The sequence below is a fragment of the Anthonomus grandis genome, chromosome 14 (genome assembly GCF_022605725.1).
Source record: "Anthonomus grandis grandis chromosome 14, icAntGran1.3, whole genome shotgun sequence".
Lineage (NCBI taxonomy): Eukaryota > Metazoa > Arthropoda > Insecta > Coleoptera > Curculionidae > Anthonomus > Anthonomus grandis.
The window spans coordinates 18,230,167-18,253,339 of NC_065559.1; the positions used below are offsets into that span (position 1 = coordinate 18,230,167).

A 23,173-nucleotide genomic window follows, 5' to 3' on the forward strand; every position below is an offset into this window, starting at 1 on the left:
GAAAGCTTGGGCGATTTACGTAGCACTAAAAAGCTTCTATTCCTTAACATTTAGATGACGCTAAGAATGAAAAACTACTTAAATTACCGCTTTTATCGAGGCTGCACGGACTATCAAGCATCAAATTATCTCATATAAGTTATGGTTATTATTCATAGTTCTTTAGCTTACCTAGGCTTTCTTCTTTACTTCTGCCAAAAAACTAACTTTAATTAATCAAATTTTGCCAAAAATCTTATAACATATTTGATCTGTTTTTATATTTTGCACAAAATTTTTTCAGTTATTTAGTTCAGTGTATTCTAGCTGTGATTCGTTTTCATTTGGGTGTGACCCGTGGGATATAGGAAAATGTCTAAAAGAGCTGTAAATTATATTGTTGTAAAAGAACTGAGATGTAAACAGTAAAAACTTTTAATGAAATATAGACATTGGCGACATTGCAATTGCATAAATAGTTACTGCAATATTTTTTTTTGTGAAAATAACAAGTGAAAATGTAGACAACAAAAATGGGAAATGTATTTTGAGAAGAAGCTTTTGTGTTAAATCTGTGGACAGCAAAAGATACAGATTGCCTGGTTTTTTAACAGGCCCAATATGTTTAATACTTGGGTTCAGATTCTTTAGCCTTGAAACCATAAAAATCTCAGTAATAAACAATTTTATGCATGTAAAGTAAATAATATTTTACTCCAATTTTACAAGCCCAATCGAGGAGAGTCCTAAAACTAGAAGCTATGTCTTGGGTTAACCTCCCAGGCATAATACAAGGTTAGTTACAATGGTTTTTGTAACAAGTAACCCCACCAAAGGTGTTAATTTAATGATAAACTGCATGAATTAAACTAAGCTCTTTAATTTATTATGGTAAAGAAATATTATACTTAACTTAGTAATATGTCTCTTAGACTGACACCACTATTGTGTGGCCAAATGGTATTTTGTATGATATATTTGAAATCAATAAAATAATATATTTTTTAAGAGTCTAAGATGTGCAGGATATTCCATTTAAAAATATCTTTTCTTAGACAAAGATTTGCCCACTTTTGAACACATAAAGCAGCAGCAGACAACATGATATGCTAACGAATTAATAGTGAAAAACTGCACCCAGGTCTTTAGAAATACCATGGAATCCTAGACGAACAAAATATGGAAAAATAGGGTAAGATTTTTTTAACGATTCACCCAGTGAAGCTCAATATGGAGCAGAATTCATCTTGTTTCTGTAAAAACTTGTTGATAGCCTCAATGTCAAAACTTACTCAAAATGTGACCCGAAACCTGAGAAAAGAGCAATTTCTGCAGTTTCAATGCATGAGCAATTTTGGATCCTATACAAATCTTGGAGTCTGAAATTTTCAGGTAAATAGAAAAATGGTGACTTTACTTTTAACATATTTGCTTACAGCCTCTTTTATTACAAATTTGTTGGAAGTTATTTAATTTATAACTGAAATTTATAACTAAGCACTACTAATGAATTGAGTAGGGGTAATTCCTTGGTGATTTTATAAAAAATTTTTGACTTTGTAGATTTACTATAATCTTTTGCCACACCCTGTATGAATTCTATTTTGCAAACTTTGCTCTTCATATAATTCTATCAAAATAGTCCAATAAATCATAATTTATAATATTTACTAAGGAACATTACTGGCAAATTAAATATGTAGTAATTTCTGGATGATGTTATTCAATTTTTATTGACCTTTATAAATTAACTACAACCTTTTTTAATACCCTGAATAAATCCTAACTTACAAAGTTTGTTCTTCATACAACAAAGTTCCTAATTAAATTAAGTTACAACTTTATACATCATGGAAATTGCAAGAATTTTTATATTTTATTTAATATTTTAACAAGAGTGTACAACTGTTAAGTTTTATCGTATAGCTTGTGAATTTTTTACTATACTCTCTTTTTATAATATAGTAATACATTCGGTGAATATTTCTTGTTTAATTTCTAAGACCCAAACCTATGTATCTAGTAGGAAATGTATGGGTCTTTGAGAAATTATAGATCGCAAATAGAAAAAGTGATAAATCGAGGATTTTATTTATTAAGGGGACAAAAAAGTCCTGATTTAACACTTTTTCAATCTGCCTACTATAATTCTCAAAAGAACCACACATTTCGCACTAATTTTAAGTGCAGGGTATAGTAGAGCAAAATTCAAATTTAGCGCCATAATCAAATTTTAAATTACCCTCTATTATAACTTCACAAACCCATTTTCATTTTCGATTAGTACTACTCCTCGACATTCACAGGGCGCACAACAGTCAATCGGCGTTCAGTGTTCTATTGGCTCTTATGGGAGTTTCCTATCTAAGAAGTATTAATCTTTGATCGAGTTCTCTGTAATATATGAAATGACTCTCAGCTTTAATTTTCACGGTTTATAAAAAGATATTTTCTTTTTGACCCAACTAAGATTTAAAAAAAATCTATATCGTCGACAATATTCTCAAACCTCGTAAGTCAATTTTTGTTCAAATTCGTTTTTTTTTACAGCAAACCAATCCTCATATGTTTCTACGTTATATTACCGAACCTCACATAAAAATAAAAATATTTTAACCTTCATAATACAAACAAACCAAACCTCGTAAATTTTATTGTCCAAAAATAACAATCCAAACCTCATACATGGACATTCGCGTGCTAGAGGCGGTTTTCGCGCGCTTTAAAAAGATATTCTTAGACCTCGTATGTCCGTTTGTTTACATTTAAAAAATACGTTTATAATTGCGTTATTCTTAGTAGAATTATATGGCCATTTCCGATGATCTAATAATAATTTATCATTGTATTAGTCATAACTAGTCATAAGAAGAATGCTTGTCTCAGCTATTTTCATATAATTATAAATACGACTCCAGTCATTTATGAGTCAGTTCATAAGTTGCTTCGCCGTGGATCACATATTTTGTAATTTCGTAAAATAAATTTTTTTTTAAAAAGCTTAGTTGCGAATTACTGAATAAAATTGGCGCAGTCGGTAGGATACCTTTCGGTGTGCTTTCTGGATTTTGGATTATCAGTGCTTTCTGGATTATCAGTGCTCTCTTAGTAGTGCTTTTACCAGCACCCTTTAGAGTGTAAGCTCTAATGTGAAAGTGCCCACATGACCAAGACTGTGCACCCTTCTGTGTCAACGGATTAAAAAAGGAATCAGAAACAGATCCCGGCCTAGAGCTTTGGCTCCTGGTTGAAAATCGCTTTTTGGTACGCCACAACGACGCAACCAATAAGACGTATTGGCCTATGCTAGCGTCTACTACAAGCAGCAACCTACCCAAGCAGTTCATGTTCTTGGCAAAGCTACTGCCTGATACAGGAAGAAGACAAGAACAATAATTGTAAGTGACTTACTAAAATTGTTTCTTATTGTTGGAAAGTCCTGTTAATTAAGAAAATTGATTTTTATTTTATCTTATTTTATTTTATTATTTTTATTTATAAACTGATTGATTAATGAATTTTTAATAACTTTAATGAGTAGAAATAGAACATTCTCTGAAGATATTACATATCCGAGAATTAGTAGTAATTTAAGAAGAAATAGTTCAGTAACAAATACTGATTTTTCTAATTTAGAAATAGAAACATTATATTCTGACATTGCTATTTGTACAAATAATTCTAATTTTAAAATGGCTGACGCTTTGAGATCAACAGTTACTCTTTTAAAAACATTTGATGGAACTCCATCACATTTGGAAGCCTTTATTAATCAAACTGATACATTTCATTTAAGATATTTTAATAATGATTCGTCTCAACAAGAGTATGTCAACTTGGCAATAAAATCTAAAATTTTAGGGCCAGCTGAAGATTTTCTTTTGACTCGACCTGATTTAGTAAATTGGGAAGAATTTAAACTAGCTCTAAGACAAAAATTTAGTGACCCAATTACTAGAAGTAACTTGCAACAACAATTAATATTTTTAAGTAAAAAGAATGAATCCACTCAAGATTACATACAAAAGCTCAAAGCCTTAGTTACTAAAATAAATACAAAAATATGCACCGAAGTTAATAATATTGAAGCAAGAACTATCTTAATCTCTCAAAATGAATTGAACGCAACACAAAATCTATTAGCCAATATTTCTAATGAACTAAGAACTTTATTAATAGTTCAAAATCCTCAAAACTTGGACAGTGCTATTGATATAATAACAAACTATGAAATTTTGACAAGTCAAGCTAATTTTAAAAATAATTTTGTACATAATCATTCTCAAAATAGACACAATGCAAATCAAAATACTTCTCCAATCAATATTTCACGAATGATGACACCCAACCAAATCTCTAATCACCCAAGAATGTCAATATTTAATAGACAACAAAGTCAACCTCCTCCATTACCCCCAAGAATTCCCTTCAAACCACAATATCAACATCAATTTTTGAATTCTAATCAAAGGAATGTCCCAATTCCGCTCAGTAAACAACAATATCCACAACCCATGTCAGGAGTAAGTATCCAACCTAAGAGAAACCCTTCTCAAATAAGATCACCTCAACCCTTTCAAAGACCCTTTCAAAACCATTTTCAAAACTCAAAACCCAACTATCTAATTCAGGAAATCACGCATTTAGAAGATGAAAATAAAACTGATGTTAATTATGAAGGTAATGAAGAGTACTTAATTGACCCACAATTCGAACCATCTGAAGATCAACTTTCAAATAATGATTTCTATCAAGAAAACCCTTATAATGATTACTTTGCTGAAGAGACTTTAACAGAAAAATTAGAAAATTTTCAGTTACAAGCCTCGGGAACAAATCATGCTTATATTTAAACAGTTTTCAAGTCAATCAATTACCCTATATCGAAATCCCCAATTATAATATTCGATTATTAATCGATACAGGATCTCATGCATCTCTTCTCAGACCATCAATAGTTGAAAACTTATTCCCTGAATCAATCGTACCCTATATTTCTACCCTTCAAACGTGTGCTGGATCAAGGAAAGCCACAGCTAAAGCTAAAATTCCATTACCTTTACCCTTTGGCATAAGCGAACACATAGACTTTGTCCTATACCCATTTCACGAATATTTCGATGGAATTTTAGGAGTAAAAGATCTTTGTAAACTAAACTTGACCATTGACTTAAAAATTCAGAAATTGAAGAATAATTACTTAGAAATTCCTTTTTAATAGAGACAAAACTTCGATCAATATACAATCAAAATATTGCCTAAGACAATTCAAAAAGTAGTATTTAAAACAAACCTACCTAATGATTCAACTTGGATAATGCCTTATTTTTCTGACGAAAATATTGAAATTCAGCCAACATAACAGTTAAAGACCATAAATATACAGTTGATATCCTTAATCATTTGGATAAAACTTTCGCTTTTGAATGCAATATAAATGAAAATTTACCATTAGAACCAATTGAAATCAATAATTACGAAGTAATAAATTTTGAAGAAACGCAACCACAAAAACTATATCAAGAAAGAAAAACTCTTGAATGCAGAGAATTATAATCTTTAATAAGACATCAACATTTAAACCCGGAAGAACGATTTCAGCTCTTTAAACTTCTAAAGAACTTTAGCCAAATTTTAACTAAACCTGGAGATTCTTTAACATCATCAAATCAAGTCAAACATGTTATAAATACGACAGATGAAATCCCAGTTCATTCCAAAAATTATAGATATTCATACATCCATAATTAAGAAGTAAATAATCAAATAGAACAAATGTTAAAAGACAAAATAATACAACCCTCTAGCTCACCCTGGAGTTCACCTGTATGGATTGTACCAAAAAAGATGGACGCATCTGGTAAAAGAAAATGGAGACTTGTGATCGATTATAGAAAATTAAATGAGAAAACAATCGATGATCGCTATCCATTGCCAAACGTAACGGATATTCTAGACAAACTAGGAAGATGTCAATATTTTACGACCATTGACTTAACAAGTGGATTTCACCAAATTGAAATGGAAAAAAATAGTATTCCTAAAACGGCATTCAACGTAGAACATGGACATTATGAATTCCTAAGAATGCCCTTTGGCCTCAAAAATGCTCTTTCAACATTTCAAAGAGCTATAGAAAATGTTTTAAGAGGATTACTAGGAAAACAATGCTTAGTATATATGGACGATATTATTGTCTATTCGACCTCACTTCAAGAACATATCGATGCCCTACGACGAGTATTCGAACGTCTAATATCATTTAATATGAAAATTCAATTAGATAAATGTGAATTCCTACGTAAAACTGTAGAATTCCTAGGACACGTCGTAACGGCAGACGGCATCAAGCCAAACCCAAAGAAAGTCGAAGCAATAAAAAATTTCAAGATTCCAAATACCACAAAGGAAATAAAATCTTTTTTAGGACTTATCGGATACTACAGGAAATTCATCAAGAATTTTGCTAAAATTACAAAACCCCTAACTCATTGTTTAAAGAAAAATGTTAAAATAATTCATGATAAACCTTTTGTAGAAGCATTTGATCTTTGTAAAACCATTTTAATGAATGATCCTATACTTCAACATCCTAACTTTGAAAAGCCATCCGTCCTGACTACAGACGCATCCAATTACGCAATCGGCGCTATACTTTCTCAAGGTTCCGTTGGATCAGATTTGCCTATAGCATATGCAAGCAGAACTCTTAATCAAGCTGAATGTAACTATTCTACAATAGAAAAGGAATTATTAGCAATTGTCTGGGCCACCAAATATTTCCGACCTTATTTATTTGGTAGAAAATTTACAGTGGTAACAGATCATAAACCACTTCAATGGTTACTCTCCATTAAAGAACCGAACTGAAAATTAGTCAGATCGAGACTAAAACTTCAAGAATTCGATTATACTATCCACTATAAGAAAGGTACTCGAAACTTAAATGCCGATGCACTTTCAAGACCACCGTTGGATATACACCCTTTAAATATAATAGATCCACCATTAACACATATGTCTGCTGTATGCGAAAGAAATAAAAAAACTGAAGACCAATATGCTTGGCATGATAAAATTAAACGATTTTTCGAATCGCAAGGAATTGAATCGCAGAAAAACCTGTTTGAACCACAAAAAGAAATTGAAAAAGCCAAACCAGAACCAAAAATTCGAATAATATCAGATATTCAAATAAGACCTCCGAATAAAAATAATAATGAACCACTACCATCAACTTCTAAACAAGAAAATGAAAATGGAAAAGAAGATTCAGAAACAGAGACAATTCATACATCAATAGAAAACCCAATACTAGGCGCACCCTATGTTAACAAAAGTGTAAATACTTATAAAAATCAAATCATTTTTAAATGGACAAGAAATGAAAAACCCTATTCAATAATGAAGAAATTATTCGAAACCAAGAAAAGAATAATAATGTTTATAAATGAAAACCCAATAACAGAAGAAATACAAATATTTCTAAGAGACCATTTACCACCAGACAGTTACTGTTTACATTTCCCTAACAAGGAACTAGAACCAGTAATTCTTAGAATATTCCAAGAAACGTTCTCAAGTAATATGTTTAAATTAGTCATTTCTAACACTCTACTTGAAGATGTGACAAATCAAGATGAACAAAAAGAAATAATTAATAGATATCATACAACAAAGACATCACATAGAGGAATAAACGAAAATATTAAAAATATTAAACAATCCTACTATTGGCCAAGCCTAGAAAGAGACGTAATAGATTTTATTAACACCTGTGAAGTATGTCAAAAAACGAAATATGATCGACAGCCACACAAAGTAATATTTAAACCAACCCCAACAGGATCTAAACCCTTTGAGCATATCTACATGGATATATATTTAATAGCAGCTCAAAAGTATCTAACAATAATAGATAATTTTTCAAAATTTGCTGCAGCATATCCAATAAATGAGACATCAATTGAGATATGTCAGAGTTTAATTAAATTCTTCTCACACCATGGAACCCCATGTCGAATCACAACAGACAATGCTCGAAATTTTAAAAGTAACTTAATTCAAGATCTTTGTAAAGCATATAAAATTGAGTTGCATTTTACAACACCATATAACCCGAATTCAAACTCACCTATTTTAAGATTTCATTCAACTCTAAAAGAAAGCCTAGTTGCTTTAAAAAACGATTATTCTCAAAAACCACTTCAAAATCTAATTGATTTAGCTGTATTAAATTATAACAATAGCATACATTCGTCACATGATTATACCCCATTCCAGATAATTAAAGGAAACCTTAATTATCAGTTAAATTTTGAGAAAAACCTAGACCAATTACAAACAGATTATATAAATGAGTTGACAGAAACCTTCAAAGAATTAAATAAAAACATTTATTCCAAAATGAATGCAAAAAAGGCAAATGTCCTTAGCAAACTTAATCAAAATAGAGAAAACGACCCTGAAATACCGGAAAATACTGATCAATTGTTAAAAACACCTAAAAAATTATTACAGAAATTAGAACCTATCTATAAAATAAAGACATTCAAAAAGCAAAGACATCCTAAAGATATTAAAAGGCATTCTAAATTTTAGGAAATGAAGACCCTTCTTGTAATACTTCCGCTGCTCGTGAACGCACAATACCAGATTGAAACTCTTAACAACCCAATATTACCAATTTACCAAGGAAAAGGGTATGTAGTAACTAGTTATCATCATATTTATTATCACGTAAATCTTACTAATATAAGGAATTGCTTAAAACTAACAAAGAAAACGCTTATGTATGCAAATAAGACTTTGGGAAAATCAAATCTACCCCTATATCATCTTTTAGCTGTAAAAACAAATGATCTTCTTAATCAATCAAGATCAATAGAATCATTTTTAGATCATTATACAACCAAGCCAAATTCAAAAAGAAATAAAAGAGGATTATTTAACTTCTTAGGAAAAGCGCAAAAATATCTATACGGCACATTAGACGCAGATGATGGAGAACGCTATGACAATTATATTAGAACTCTCCAAAATAATCAAGACACTTTACAAAAAGACATATTACAAACACAAACTGTCCTAAAGAAACTAACCGATGATATTGACACTCAGCTGACTAACATAGGAAATAATCAGCAAAAATTATATAAGGAAATTAATGACCTAAGACAGATGAGTCAGTCAACGTCTACTACACTATATTTTATTTTGCTACTCGATACGCTAGAAAACAATCTTCGCGTCATCAATGAGATACGTATGAATGTGCAAACTGCAATTAATTTCGCAGAAATAAACATTATGCATCATAGTATTCTCAAGTATCAAGAACTATTAGTCATTCTATCTAAGTTTAATCAGAAAACACGAATTCCTTTTGATAACATAATTAAATATTATGAAGTCGCACATGCTGACGTAACAATAAAAGAAGACCTAATAATTTTCTATATAGCAACACCCCTAATATCTGAGAAAACTTATGCTTTCTATCATGTTTTCCTTATCCCAATAAATAATCATTTAACAATGTTGAGTAATCCCTATTTATTGAAATCAGACAAAGATTTCTATAATTTAAAAAAAAGTTGCCAAAAAATCGAGGACATCTTTCTTTGCCATGCAAAAATATTAAATCAGAATGAACCTTGCATCTCTGAGACAATTAACCTGACAAATCATTGCCCAATGACTCCTGTTAATTATTTAAAAACATCTGTCACCCAATTAGAGGATAATTCAATTACAATAATTCCCAAAGACCAAGAAAAAAATAAATTTTCAATGCCCTAATCAACACACCATTGAAACAATCAATCAACCAACATTAATTCTACCCAAAAGTTGTATTGTCAAAATAAAGAATGATTATTTCGATTCTCAAAAATCAGATTCTATTAACTTAAGATTAAAACTACCACCAATAATAATTAATGAAGAACTAATTAAAAAATTAGAACCCTTAGAACTCGAAGAAATTAATTTAAATAATATACACGAAGAATTAAAAAATGTCAATAAATTAATAACACACCCCTTAGAAAAACTAAATATTATCAGCTCAGGTGTATCCATAACATTAATTATAATTATTATTATAATAATAATAGGGATAATAATCTTTGTATATTATAAGTATAAATGTAAAACAAAAGAAAATGTAAAAGTGGACATAAAATTGAATCCCCTTGAAAAACAACCCTTCGAAAATCAACCCCGATTTTCTCAGACTTAAGGAGGGGGGAATTATATGGCCATTTCCGATGATCTAATAATAATTAATCATTGTATTAGTCATAGTTAGTCATAAGAAGAATGCTTGTCTCAGCTATTTTCATATAATTATAAATACGACTCCAGTCATTTATGAGTCAGTTCATAAGTTGCTTCGCCGTGGATCACATATTTTGTAATTTCGTAAAATAAAGTTTTTTTTAAAAAGCTTAGTTGCGAATTACTGAATAAAATTGTAGTCTCAGTTTTTACGTGCTAAACTTTAAAATAAATTGTGCTAACATGCTGGAAGAGGATTCAGAATGTTAGCACTCGTTCGAAATAATCAACAAAGTGAAATTCCTGAAGTGGACAGGGTATTACCTCCAGAACATTCAATGCCTGAATCTAACCTTCAAACAGGTATGGATTTTATACAAATAGTATTGTATTTTTTTAATATTATTATTTTGAAAATTACTTACTTTCGTTAGCAATAAAATTATCTTCTCATCGCTTAAGGATGCTTTTAAAAGAAAGTAAAATGAATGCCATAGCTAAATATTGTTAAAATTGTCATACAAAACCAAATATTAGATAGGTTTTAACATAGAGTTTTTTAGATAGGTTTGTTTAATATTTTTGAACATTGGGCCAAGTGAATAATTAATTATATTATATTTTTTTAGGAAAACTAATTACTTTATTTTTATTCACTTGGCCCATTGAGCATTGAGTAGTATCTTATTTTTAAATCAAGCAGCTTAATTAATTTTAATTTTATTTTAAGGCTAAATACCAAAAGCATCAGAACCTATTAGTCAAGTCGAATCTGAAGAAATCACGTCACCCCTACTTTTCCTAACAGAATGTACACCCATAAGTACAACCCACCTGTAAGTTTAACTATTTGATATTATAATTTTTTTTGATAGAATTAGATGATTGGGTGTTTGTTTATTGGGTTTCAACTCGGTATTTTAGTAATGCTCGGGCAACATTTTTTTGAAAATAACTATATTATGTTTTTAGTACTGGTTATAACTGACTCTCATATAAGTGCAACAAAAACTAATATAATAATTGAATGTCCTGAAGATATTGCTCATGAGCTTGGCATCACAGTCGATGATGGCGAACCAAAATCAAACCAAGCAGAGCCTTCCACCTCAACTGGGAAAAATAGTTTTTGTGTTCAAAATCAGCATGCAAATAATAATTCTGATGATGAAAATTCTTCACACTCTAATGAAAGTTATGAATCTGACATGCCTTACGGGCCATCCAGTGATAAAAATGGCTCAAGCACTGACGACGAAGTTTTCATAAATGACGAAAACAGACAAGAAGCTGCAAATCTTGCAATTCCCAAAGAAAAGCAAGAGCGAAAGCGTTCTTTAAAGGGTCAAAGTGACTGCTCATTATGGCAAAAAAATATAAATATTGCTAAAAGAAGAAAAGGAGAAGACAACATAGATTGGGGCCAAAAAAAAGTATTTGTTTCAGGACTAATAGATGTTTGTCCACCAAAATCAAGAAAAAATGATCAACAAAAAAATCTGTTACTTTAGTTTATCACTTAAAAAAAGATAACCAAAGGTTAAGCGTATGCAAACAGATGTTTTTAAATAAATTGGGCATCGGAGAATGGACTGCTAGAGAATGGGCTTTAAAAGGACACCATAAGTCTTCTCTTAACATAGAAAAATTAAAAGTTCAGCTAAAACCCAAACAAAATAAACATTTGGAATCATTTCTAAATGTTCTGCCGAAAATGCCTTCGCATTACTGCAGGTCCCAATCTAGCAAGTTATATCCCAATATAGCAATTTAGAGTCGATCTTTAAATCCAAACAAGAAGTTTATGACGTATATGTCGAAAACTGCGCTAAAGCCAAAGTAAAGCCATTATCCCTTACTCAATTTAAAAAAAAAATTTACACAAATGAACATTGAGTTATTTCAACCTAAAAAAGATCAATGCGATCTATGTTGCATGCACGAAGTAAATAACCTAAGTGAGGAAAAATGGCTGGAACATCAACAAAGGAAGGAAGATGCAAGAAAAGAAATGCAAGAAGACACTAATAAAGCTAAATTAGATAAAAGCACACTGGTGATCACAATGGACTTACAGGCGGTTCTTTTGTCTCCACTTTTGAAAGCCTCAGCCATATACTCCAAAAAAAACTAATATTTCACAACTTTACATTGTTTAATAATGTTACACACGCAGTTTCCTGTTTCGTCTGGCATGAGGGCGAGGGAAATGTTACAGTTAATGAGTTTTCCTCGTGCATTGTAGACTATATTGAGAAAAATCATTATGAACAATTAAAAAAAATAATTCTATGGAGTGATGGTTGCACATATCAAAATAGGAACTCTATTTTATCAAACGCACTTCTGCAATATTCAGCACTAAAAAATGTGAGTATTATACAAAAGATTTTAGAGAAAGGCTATACACAAATTAGTTGCGATTCTGTGCATAGCGTAATAGAACGCAAAATTAAGAATAGAATTATCAGTGTTCCTGCTGATTACGTGAATATAATTGAAACAGCACGAAAACATCCTATGCCTTACAATGTGATTTATTTAGAACATACATTTTTTAAAGCATATTCTAATTTAAAATATTATAGTTCTATTCGTCCCGGAAAAAAGGCAGGTGATCCAGTTGTTACAGACATAAGAGCCTTGAAGTATAATGGATCAAACCTTACTATTGAATACAAATTGAAAATGACAGATATTTGGCAGCCTATACCTCAAAGACCAGGGAAATTTTTAACTAGAAAGCCTGCGGATTTATATACCACTGCTCCTGGAATTCAAAAGAACAAGTATGACCACTTGCAAGAGGTAACCAAAGTTCTTAAAGCAGACTACCATCTGTTTTACAAAAATTTAAATTATTATTAATTTATAAATATTATAAGTTTTTGTTAAATATTTCACAAAGTTTGTAAGTTTCAAAATAAAATGCCCTGATTACTTGTTTTCTTTTTTTTAGTTCCCTCACAAACCTCGTAAGTATAACTAATTTATAATATTCAAACCTCGTGAGTCATATTTTTCTATATAATTCGGTAATATTAGTCCAAAAAAAAATACAGTATATAATCAGTATAAATATATACAGTATATAATCAGTATATTTTTGTTTTACTTAACACATTGTAAATAATACCGTTTTTGAGCTCTCCTGAAAAGTTTCTGTTTCATACTTACGAGGTTTGAGAATATTGTCGACGCACGCATTCATCCGATTTGAACCCGAACATAGAGTGAGAATGACAAGCATATTTTTAGAGCAGTGCTATTTTTATTATATTGCTATTTCTTGTTATTTTCCTGTCAATCCAGACAACGTATGTAAAATCTATGATTTAATGTTTAGCGTAGCCGCTACCGTGTAAGATTAAATTTAATGAGATTACTATACGCACAATAGTGGAAAAAATTATCTAATAATTTAAACTGAAGCTTTGTATAAAAGGGTATTTAACATTTAAATAGTAAAAAGTATATATATTTCCGGTAATGAACAAACGAAAAGTACAAGCGTAGAATGAGTCAAGCACCGGCGTTGAAAATGAAAAGCATGTTTTAAATCAAATTGTCCGTAGTCGAGAGTTGCGGAAAGCCATTCGTTGCGGAACCTGTTAGTGTTAATGCGGAACAATTTAGGAATAATATAAAAAATGATTTCCCAATACGGCAGTAGCGGCATTACTTATTTGGCATGTAGCCAAGTATGTTTAGGGCAACCTTATAAATTCACTGGCAATGCAGCTAAAGCATTTAACTTGAAATATTCATTTTATCGAAATGTGGTACGTGAGAGGCGCATAAGCAGAAAAGTTAAATTTAACCGTTATGCAATAGGTATTTGAAATTTCCCAGTTTTCATCCAAACAAATGTAATATCCGGGCTTGGCAGGTTTAAGACCGGATTGGTTTCATTGACTTTCAATGGTTAGATTCTTGAATCAAACTATAATAGGAAATTTATCAATTTAATAGATTTAATTATTAGTCCAAATATATTTAAATTAGCTTACGCTATAACTTACGCTATATGGCTTACGCTATAACACCAACAATATTTGCCTTTTCAGGGTACTAACATAAAAATACAGCGTAATTATAGAAGATTTTTTAATACATTAAAAGTAGAAATAAATTATAGAGGTTTCACTCGATGACTGCAACTATATGCAAACTATAAAAAACTATATGCAATTACTGCAAATTATATTGTAATTTAAAATAAAACTATTTTTTAATAACGCATAAACAACTCAAAGCATTTAAAATGAATTTATTAATAAAGTCAGTCGCGTATTTTGCCAAACAGAAATATTACACAATGAAATATGTTTAACGTAGCGTATAAATTGTCTCGTTCTCCAAAAATAATATCAGCCTAAAGTTATAAGGGTCTACAAAGGACGCTTATCCGCGCACAATGCTGAAGATGTAAATGAGCGATATTTATAATGTCTACGGTTTTGGCGACAATGGGTCCCTTATAATTTTAATTACCAAAACAAAGTTTAACAGCTTTGAGTCGAGCCCCCCTCGGGAACAGGATTCGATCATAAGCTAACTGACAATTAGGGAAAATGGGATGCTACTTGTTTCCTTCTATGAATGTTATTGTTTTTTCGTGAACGAGGAAAGATGACAGCTCTTTTGTCTTTGATTAGGTCTGATGCTTTTATTCTTAACTTTATTCTTATTTATTAAAAGTTTAAAATAAAATTACTTTCTAAAACCTATAGTTAAATTAACTAAATTTCTTCTTATCCTATGTTTTAGGTCTTCAATATTGTCTTTGTAGAATACACTTTACTTTGAAGACAACCTCATAGATAAAACTCTAATGAAGTTGGACTATACTAGCTAGCTAGTCATTCAATCATTCCTTTTCATCCAATCCATTTATGTTAAAAGAAATATTAAGAAATTGGCGTCAATTAGCAGCAAAATATCTGTGCACTATCCTGGTGAAAGTAGACCCTTTTGTCGATGTTCCCATTGTTGGGAAAACCACAACACTGTCAAAGTCACATTTTTTTTTCATAATTCATAATTTATTCAACATAACAAATACATGCTTAATACAGGATAGATGTAAACAAAATTAATTTGTAGTACCAATACAATAAAGTACACCTAGGTGCAAGCACCTGTATGTGTATAACTTAAAATTAATTATATTACTATACAACACAATTATATTTACTAGGGGCCCCATACCACTACTTTACATAAACTTGAGGGTAGGACATTTAAAACACAGGTAAAACAACTATAAAACACAAAGATTAAAAATTTCAGATTTTATTCTTGTTGGTGACTTATGTAGTTTTTTTCTTTACGTTTATACCAGAATACGCTACTGGAGTATAAATATAAGGATCTGATATTAAGTATTTTGGTATCATTTAAGAGCGAGGTGGGGTACAATCTGTCTTTTATAGATTATTTTGATAATATAATTTTGAACAGTTTTTAAGGACTCAAGAGCATTATTGTAGGGTCTACCGCAGGTCACTTACCATGGCCTATCAGAGATTCCACAAATGGTTGGTACAACATTATTGAAGTTTTTTAGCCAATATATTTCTAATAAGGAAAAATGTATGACTTAAGCTTTTGAGTTTAGATGTTAAGTTTTGAATATGTGGTGTCCATTTTAATTTTTTGTCTATTATTATACCTAGATGTTTGGCGTTTTCTACTTCTTTTATAATAAAGTTTTGTTGTTTATCAATAACTATTTCCTTAAAATTTGGCGAATTTGCAATTTGAGTTATGTGACCCAGTTCCAGTACAACCCGGACATCGACCTCAAGGTTCTGATGAAAGTGCTTATTTTATATTATTGTTTTGCTTAGTTTATATTATTTTGTTATACTAATTAGCTTACGATTAATCGATATTAGAAATAAAAAAACACTCTATAATTAATTCTCGTCTTAAACGTAGTTATTTTTTGGTTGTCATATTTAATAAAATTAGTTTTTTTAAAGTAAATTTTCAATATAAAACACATAACTGGCGCAGTCGGTCGTAACTCAGAAGAACTTTTGGAAACCTGTGTGTTAGGAAACCGTGTGCGAGATTTCCAAAACCACAAAATCCAAAAATCGTTAGTTTTTACTATTTACTAAGTAAAGAACCTAGAAGAAGTCACCGTTGCGACTTGAAGCAGCATAAACGTAAGTAATACTTTATTCCTAACCATCATCGACAGTTGCTCAAAATTAGGTCAAGCGTATCCCTTATTAACCCCAACAAGTATATTGCGAATTGCCAATAAATTAATTATTTATTTCAACCACTATGGCCTACCCAGAAAAATTACGACAGACAATGCTTCGACATTTAAAAACGAGGTCATTCAAAACCTTTGCAGCCTACATCAAATTGAACTTCACTATTGTACCCCTCGAAACCCAAACTCAAACAGCCCCATAGAACGCCTACACTCCACATTGAGTGAAATAATCTTAACCCTCAAAGATAAAAGGCCCAAAGAAAATATCATCAATTTTATGAACTATGCTATTCTATCGCATAATAATTCGACCCATAGTTCATTAAAATATACCGCTTTCCAAATTGTTCGCGGAAAACCAGACTATAAAAATCCCCTCGACCTTTCAGAAGAACAAAAATTGACGCAATACATTCAAGAACACTCGGAAAATATAAAAGCCATGAATAAAGAAATTTATAAATCACTTACTACATAACAGACTTCTAATTTAAATAAAGCTAATAAAGATAGGCAAAATAAATTAGCGTAGATCCTGACCAACCCCTATTTACTAAAACCTTTCCCCAAAAATCAAAAGTAAAAGAAACTAACAAATATAAAAAAGTTGAGCCTCCTATAACAACTAAAGAAAACGTCATTATTTCTCAAAATAAAAATTCAAAGAAAAACATTCACAAAAGCGTAATAAAACTTCAACGCAAAATCGTTTCAGATGAAGCACTACCTGGTCCTTCTCGTACTACGCATCGTTACAATCTTAAAAATAAAAAAAAAATCCATAATCCTCTCCTTCCAACATCTCTAGGCAAAACCATTATTACGATTTTCCAGCATACTGCTCTTTACCATGTTAATTTAACACAGATAGAAAACTGTTTATTTAATATAAAACACATCCTAGATGCCTCAAATAAAACCCTAACGAACCCAAATAAAGCAGAATATTTTGCAACCCTAATAAGACAAAAATTTTAACAAACATATCAATTTTTAGAATCCATTCTATCGGATACCAAGTTATTTCACACACTACCCCTAAGACCGAAACGAGTACTATTCAACGCTGTTGGTAAAATTAATAAATGGTTATTTGGCTCTCTCGACTCAGACGACGAAAAAAGATTCGACCAATACTTTGACACTCTTAACCATAAACAAGAAAACTTAAAACAAGAAGTAAATAATAAAAATATCATCTTGACCAGCGTTATGGAAACCTATACGAAAAGCATTAAAGAACTCATGAATAATCAAAAAACGCTTTTAAATCAATTAAAAGTATTAGAAAGTTTAGAAGTAGACCTAACAAATATCTTATATGCATCCCTTATATTGGATAACATAATGTTTCAATTAAATACCATAAACCAAATTATAAATAACATAGAAAACGCAATATCCTTTGCTCATGCAAACATAATGCATAACTCAATAATAAACCCAAGCTTTTTCACCGATATTACAAATTTATATGGCGAAAATCGCGTCCCAAAATTCGATGAACCTATTAATTATTACAAATTCTTATCAGTCCAAGTAATCATAAAAAATAAAATAGTTTTATTTTTTATTCACACACCAATTACCTCTCCAAAAGAATTCACATTATACAAAATATACCCCATCCCTATCCTAAACCAAACAATCTCTCTATCCAACCCTTATATTATGCTTGCGAAAAACGACTACTGGACTTCAAAAGAAGAGTGCCCCCAAATAGAAGACATTTTTGTATGTAAACAAAATGCACTATCCAAAGACGATCCATGCCTATATCAACTATTAACTACAATCATAAACAAATGCCCGGTAATAAACGTCTACTACAAGAAAACAAGCATCCATCGTCTCAACGGAGAATAAATCCTTGCGATACCATCTGGAGAAACCATTATACGGAACCAATGTCAACAAGAACTACACAAAATCAAAGAGGCCAGCATTATAACCATACCGGACTGCCCTATCGAGATAGAGAACAAAATCTACGCGAAGGAGAAGAAAACAGAATTTCAGTATGTGATACAGCTACCGAAATTCTCAGACAAAGGCCCAAAAATTCTTATGTCAATCCTTCAACTAGAAGAGGTGAATTTGGAAGAATTGGCTGTAGCTCAAAAAACGATGTCTTCAGTCAACCTTCATCTCATCAAAACCTCCACCACAAATTACCACTGGATAACCCCTACAGCGATGCTAGCCATTCTTATCCTATGTGCAATGGCTTATGGCTCATGAAAATATATGCAGAGGAAGAAGCAGCCTAAGAAAGAACACCCCGATGCCCGGATTCCTCTTCGCAAAACGAAGTTACCCATGTTTTCCGAACTTGAGGAGGGAGGAGTTATGTGACCCAGTTCCAGTACAGCCCGGACATCGACCTCAAGGTTCTGATAAAAGTGCTTATTTTATTTTGTTATACTCTTTAGCTTACGATTAATCGATATTAGAAATAGAAAAACACTCCATAATTAATTCTCGTCTTGAACGTAGTTATTTTTTGGTTGTCATATTTAATAAAATTAGTTTTTTTTTAAAGTGTATTTTCAATATAAAACACATAACTCCTGTTAGAATCTGAGGCGATATAAACAGTTTTTTGAATATTTAGGGATAATTTAAACTTATTTAACTACATCTTTACATTCCTCATGCCATTTATGAGTTTCGTTCTTACAACATCCTTAAATACAAGAACTGTGTCATCCGCGTAAGATAGTGCCATGCCACCTATATGCAATGATAAAAGGGACTTTATATATAAAATAAGGTGAATAAAGAGTAAGGGTCCCACTGTGCCTTGGGGCACTCCAATTTACACAGTGCTAGGGTCACTCAGAAAATCTCTAATTTTTACCATTTGCTTTCTATCTGGTAGATAGTTGTTAAAGAGCCTCAACACTACACCCCTAATTCCATATCTTTCAAAAACATGAAGTAACGTAGAATGGGGTACAGTGTCGAAGGCTTTTGCTAGATCCATAAAAACTGCAACACACTTTTTCCCTGCTGCAATCCATATTTTATATTTTCTATTAGACACATTGCATCATTTGTACCAGTTTTTTTTGAAAACCAAATTGATTTTTGTTAACTACTTTATTTTTATTTAGGTAGTCATTAGTTATTCATTAGTAGTTCTTTTAAGCATTTTTCAAAAATTTTTTCAAATGTATTTATTAAGCTTATTGGTCTAGTTAGAAACATCACTTTTACTTCCTTTTTTGTTAATTGGTGTAATAATTGAAGTTTTGAGTTCTTCAAGTATCTCTGCTGATGAGAAAATAAGGTTAAATATATATTTAAGTGGTTCATCAGTATATGGATGACACAGCTTTACCATCTCAGAAGTTCTGCCATCTAGACCTGGAAAGCTGTTTTTCTTTAATGACGTTTTATATTCAAGTTTCAGTGTGTCATTATTTCTATTTTTTAATAACTTTTTCTTCATTTGGTCTCTTTTTTTAATTGATGTAATAATACCTTCAGTTATCCAAGGTTTAATTTTTGTATGTTTTTTTTTGTTGTATATCTTATTTAGTGTAAATTTCTTTTTTATGGACCTAAAAATGTTTATGAAGTTTTGACATGCCAGGATTCAGTTTTTTATTTCATATACTTCCTGCCAGGTTTGATTTCGTATAAGTTCTATAAACTTTTGCTTTTCAAAAATTGTATAATGAGTTATTAGGTTAATAGTATTATTAAATATGTACAACAAATACGCTCTTCGCTAGGAAGTATGAACCGTGCTTAACGATTGCATAAGCAGATCCGAACGCGAAGAAAATCTTTAGAATATGTATGAAGCTCATATGGCTTATATCGGAATCGCATGTCGGCCATCTTGCATGGCAAAATTGACAGAAATGCCGTTGTTGACGTTGACTGACGTAACATAATTTGTCATGTCATTTGAATCTGTTTTTCAATGTAAGCCGTAAGCGTGGGTTGGGTTTATTTTATGGATGCTATTTTAAATTTAATTACTTTTTTCCTTTTTCAGTACGAGGAGTATTGTTTAATCAATTTGTAGTAATTCCAGATTTTCGGTAAGAAAATGTAATTTTATTTATTACTGTTTTCTTTTTGCATTGTCAATTTTTAGTCTTTAATAAAATGAAATTCAGTTGGTTTCAATCAAAACCTTTTACCTTCCAACAACTAAAAATATTTAATTTTTAATCTGATAAATACATATTACAAAATGTTTGTTGCCTCATTTTTCTTCACAACCAAAAAATATATTAAAAGTTGTTGCAAATAAAAAAGAAAAACATGTAGTGTAATTCAATGTAAATTTTATTACGACTTAAGGCTATAGAATTTGTTCTGATCACTTCTCTTCAACAAATTTTATTAATGCTGATATTACTGATACTGCTGGCTTTACACTACAATACATATTTATTTAAACATATTTATTTTAGCAAAACAAATTTTGTTTTGCCGTTATTTGTCATATAAATTATTTAGTGAATTTATTTAGATGGTTTGCATTGCTTTTTTTTAAATTTTATTTAATGCTTGTATAATACCACTTGTTGTAAGTAATATGTACTTATGGCAGTACATAATACTAATCTGAACTTGTGTTTTATTTTCATATATAGTTGTGTATTTCACTTATAAATATTTTATGTATTATATTTTTGCAAACATTTCTTAATAATATAGTATTACCCTGTATTGAATCTATAATTGTGCTAATAGAGTAGAGATATTATCAACCTAATTGTAATTTTAATTAATAATTAATATATGTATTAAAGAAAAGCAATGTTTTATTGCTATTTTAAAATTGGTGATATGTAGTACACAATTGTTAACTAATTATTGCAGTATATTAACTCATTTAGATATATAAAATACAGGTAAACAGTTTTATTTTATTCTGATCAATATCTGATTCTAAGACCTAATCAAAAAGTAATCTTTTTGATTAGGTGTTTGCTATAGATATTGCGATTAAATAATAAAATTATGCAATTTTTTATTAATTGAAATTTTAATTTTCCAAGTTAGTTAGTTTAGTTAAGTCAGGTTAGTTACAACAGTTTTCGCTGCCAAGCGAGAGGGCGCTAGCAGATTTGTCAGATTGTATGCAAGCATCACTTCTCTCTATATTTGGGTTGTGTCGTCTTTAACAGTTCCTCCTAACTCTATGAAAATTGATTCGCCAAAAAAGAATTTCGGACGGCGGCCATCTCTGGGTGACTTGACATTAGGAAACTTTGTCTTATTAAAACTTTTGACTGTTTTGACGTTGACTTATTTTATTTCTAGTTTTGGAAAGGCGTCGCCTCATGGGCCATCAAAAATTTGCAAAAATTAATGGCTGTCTATTTACTGTAATTTTTAGTTTTAAGTTTTATTTTTTATGGAATTAGGGCATTGAATTTGGAATGGGATAAGTTTTCTACACATAGGGTTTCTTGGTGATGACAACAAGGGCTAAATGAATGGAAAAACCATGAAAGTTAACCGGTCTTTGTTTTTAAAATGTATTAATTTACCATCAATTATTCATTAGTCGTAGTATAATCTCAATAAATTTTATTGATAAATAATATTTTTTCCTAGAGAATAGAAAAGGCACTCTTACTAATGAGGGTATTTCAAAAGATAGCAGTAAACAACTCCTGAGCAGGAAATTGTTATACATTGAAAGGTAATTTATAATGTCCATAAATTTACCATGACCAAGTTACCTAGATTGTGGTTACTTCTGGAAATGAAAGAGCGTATACTTATTGCTCCTTTAAAGCCTCTTTATAATGATGGAAACTTTCAACATGAAGTAACTAAAGAATTCATTAGCTCTTAATTGCTATGAAAGATCGAAGAATTTTAGGGTTTACAGACTTAGGTTGTCTGAGTTAAAACTCCAACCAAGCATATCATGCTCTTGTATTCAAGATGTTTAAAAAACTTATAAAATGCCATTGTCCTTTTTTTTTTACACAACATACATTTTAGGCGGAGGTTTTAAAAAATCTTATAATTAACGGCATTATAGACTTGCACTCAATTGAGATGAAGATTTGTGCTACTATTTGTGATCAATACAGTACTAATATAGCCATTATAAAAGAGTTAACTATTGCGTACACTGAAAACAAGCAAACGCTATATATCATTTGTTGTTAATGGGCAATTATTTACTTTAAAATATAATGTTGTGTAACAACTAGTTGAACACTACATATTCCATTTACATATGTATAGTGTCTTTTACTATTTTGTCTTTTATTATTTCATGTAGAACTTGCCAGCTTTTACATCTTCAATTTTTAGCCCCGAACCAATGCAGACTATACCAGCAATTTATTAATTGGCATACATAGCCTATCTATAGGATTTTTATATCGATTATTATTGATTTTTAGAGTATAAATTGTTTGAAAGATTTATAATGACTTGCACCATAATATAACCAATGCCCGAAATATATTTATTTTTAAGAAAAGGTTTAAATTTTCCTGGTTGAGAAAATCTGCTACTGTCTTGAGTAATGAGTTTTCCAGCAGCAAATGTTTGTATTGGTGGGTAATTTTATAATAATAATTAGATGTATTTGTAAATTAGAACTTTAAATAATTTATATGTATGTAATATATACAGGGTGACAATTTCAAGAGTAGCCATGGCTTATAATTTTTAAACCGTAAAAGA

The 23,173-nt window shown here is 30.6% G+C and overlaps 1 protein-coding gene and 1 long non-coding RNA gene across 2 annotated transcripts in view; one reads left to right on the forward strand and one right to left on the reverse strand.

Moving 5' to 3' along the window:
* Positions 1–23,173, reverse strand: part of LOC126744772 (nephrin) — a 737,132-nt gene that overhangs the window by 385,373 nt on the left and 328,586 nt on the right. The gene's annotated exons all lie outside the window — the stretch shown is intronic.
* LOC126744640 (uncharacterized) lies at positions 10,237–13,179 on the forward strand. Its single transcript, XR_007663259.1, has 3 exons — positions 10,237–10,623; positions 10,991–11,096; positions 11,233–13,179. It is a non-coding gene; the product is annotated as an uncharacterized LOC126744640 (long non-coding RNA).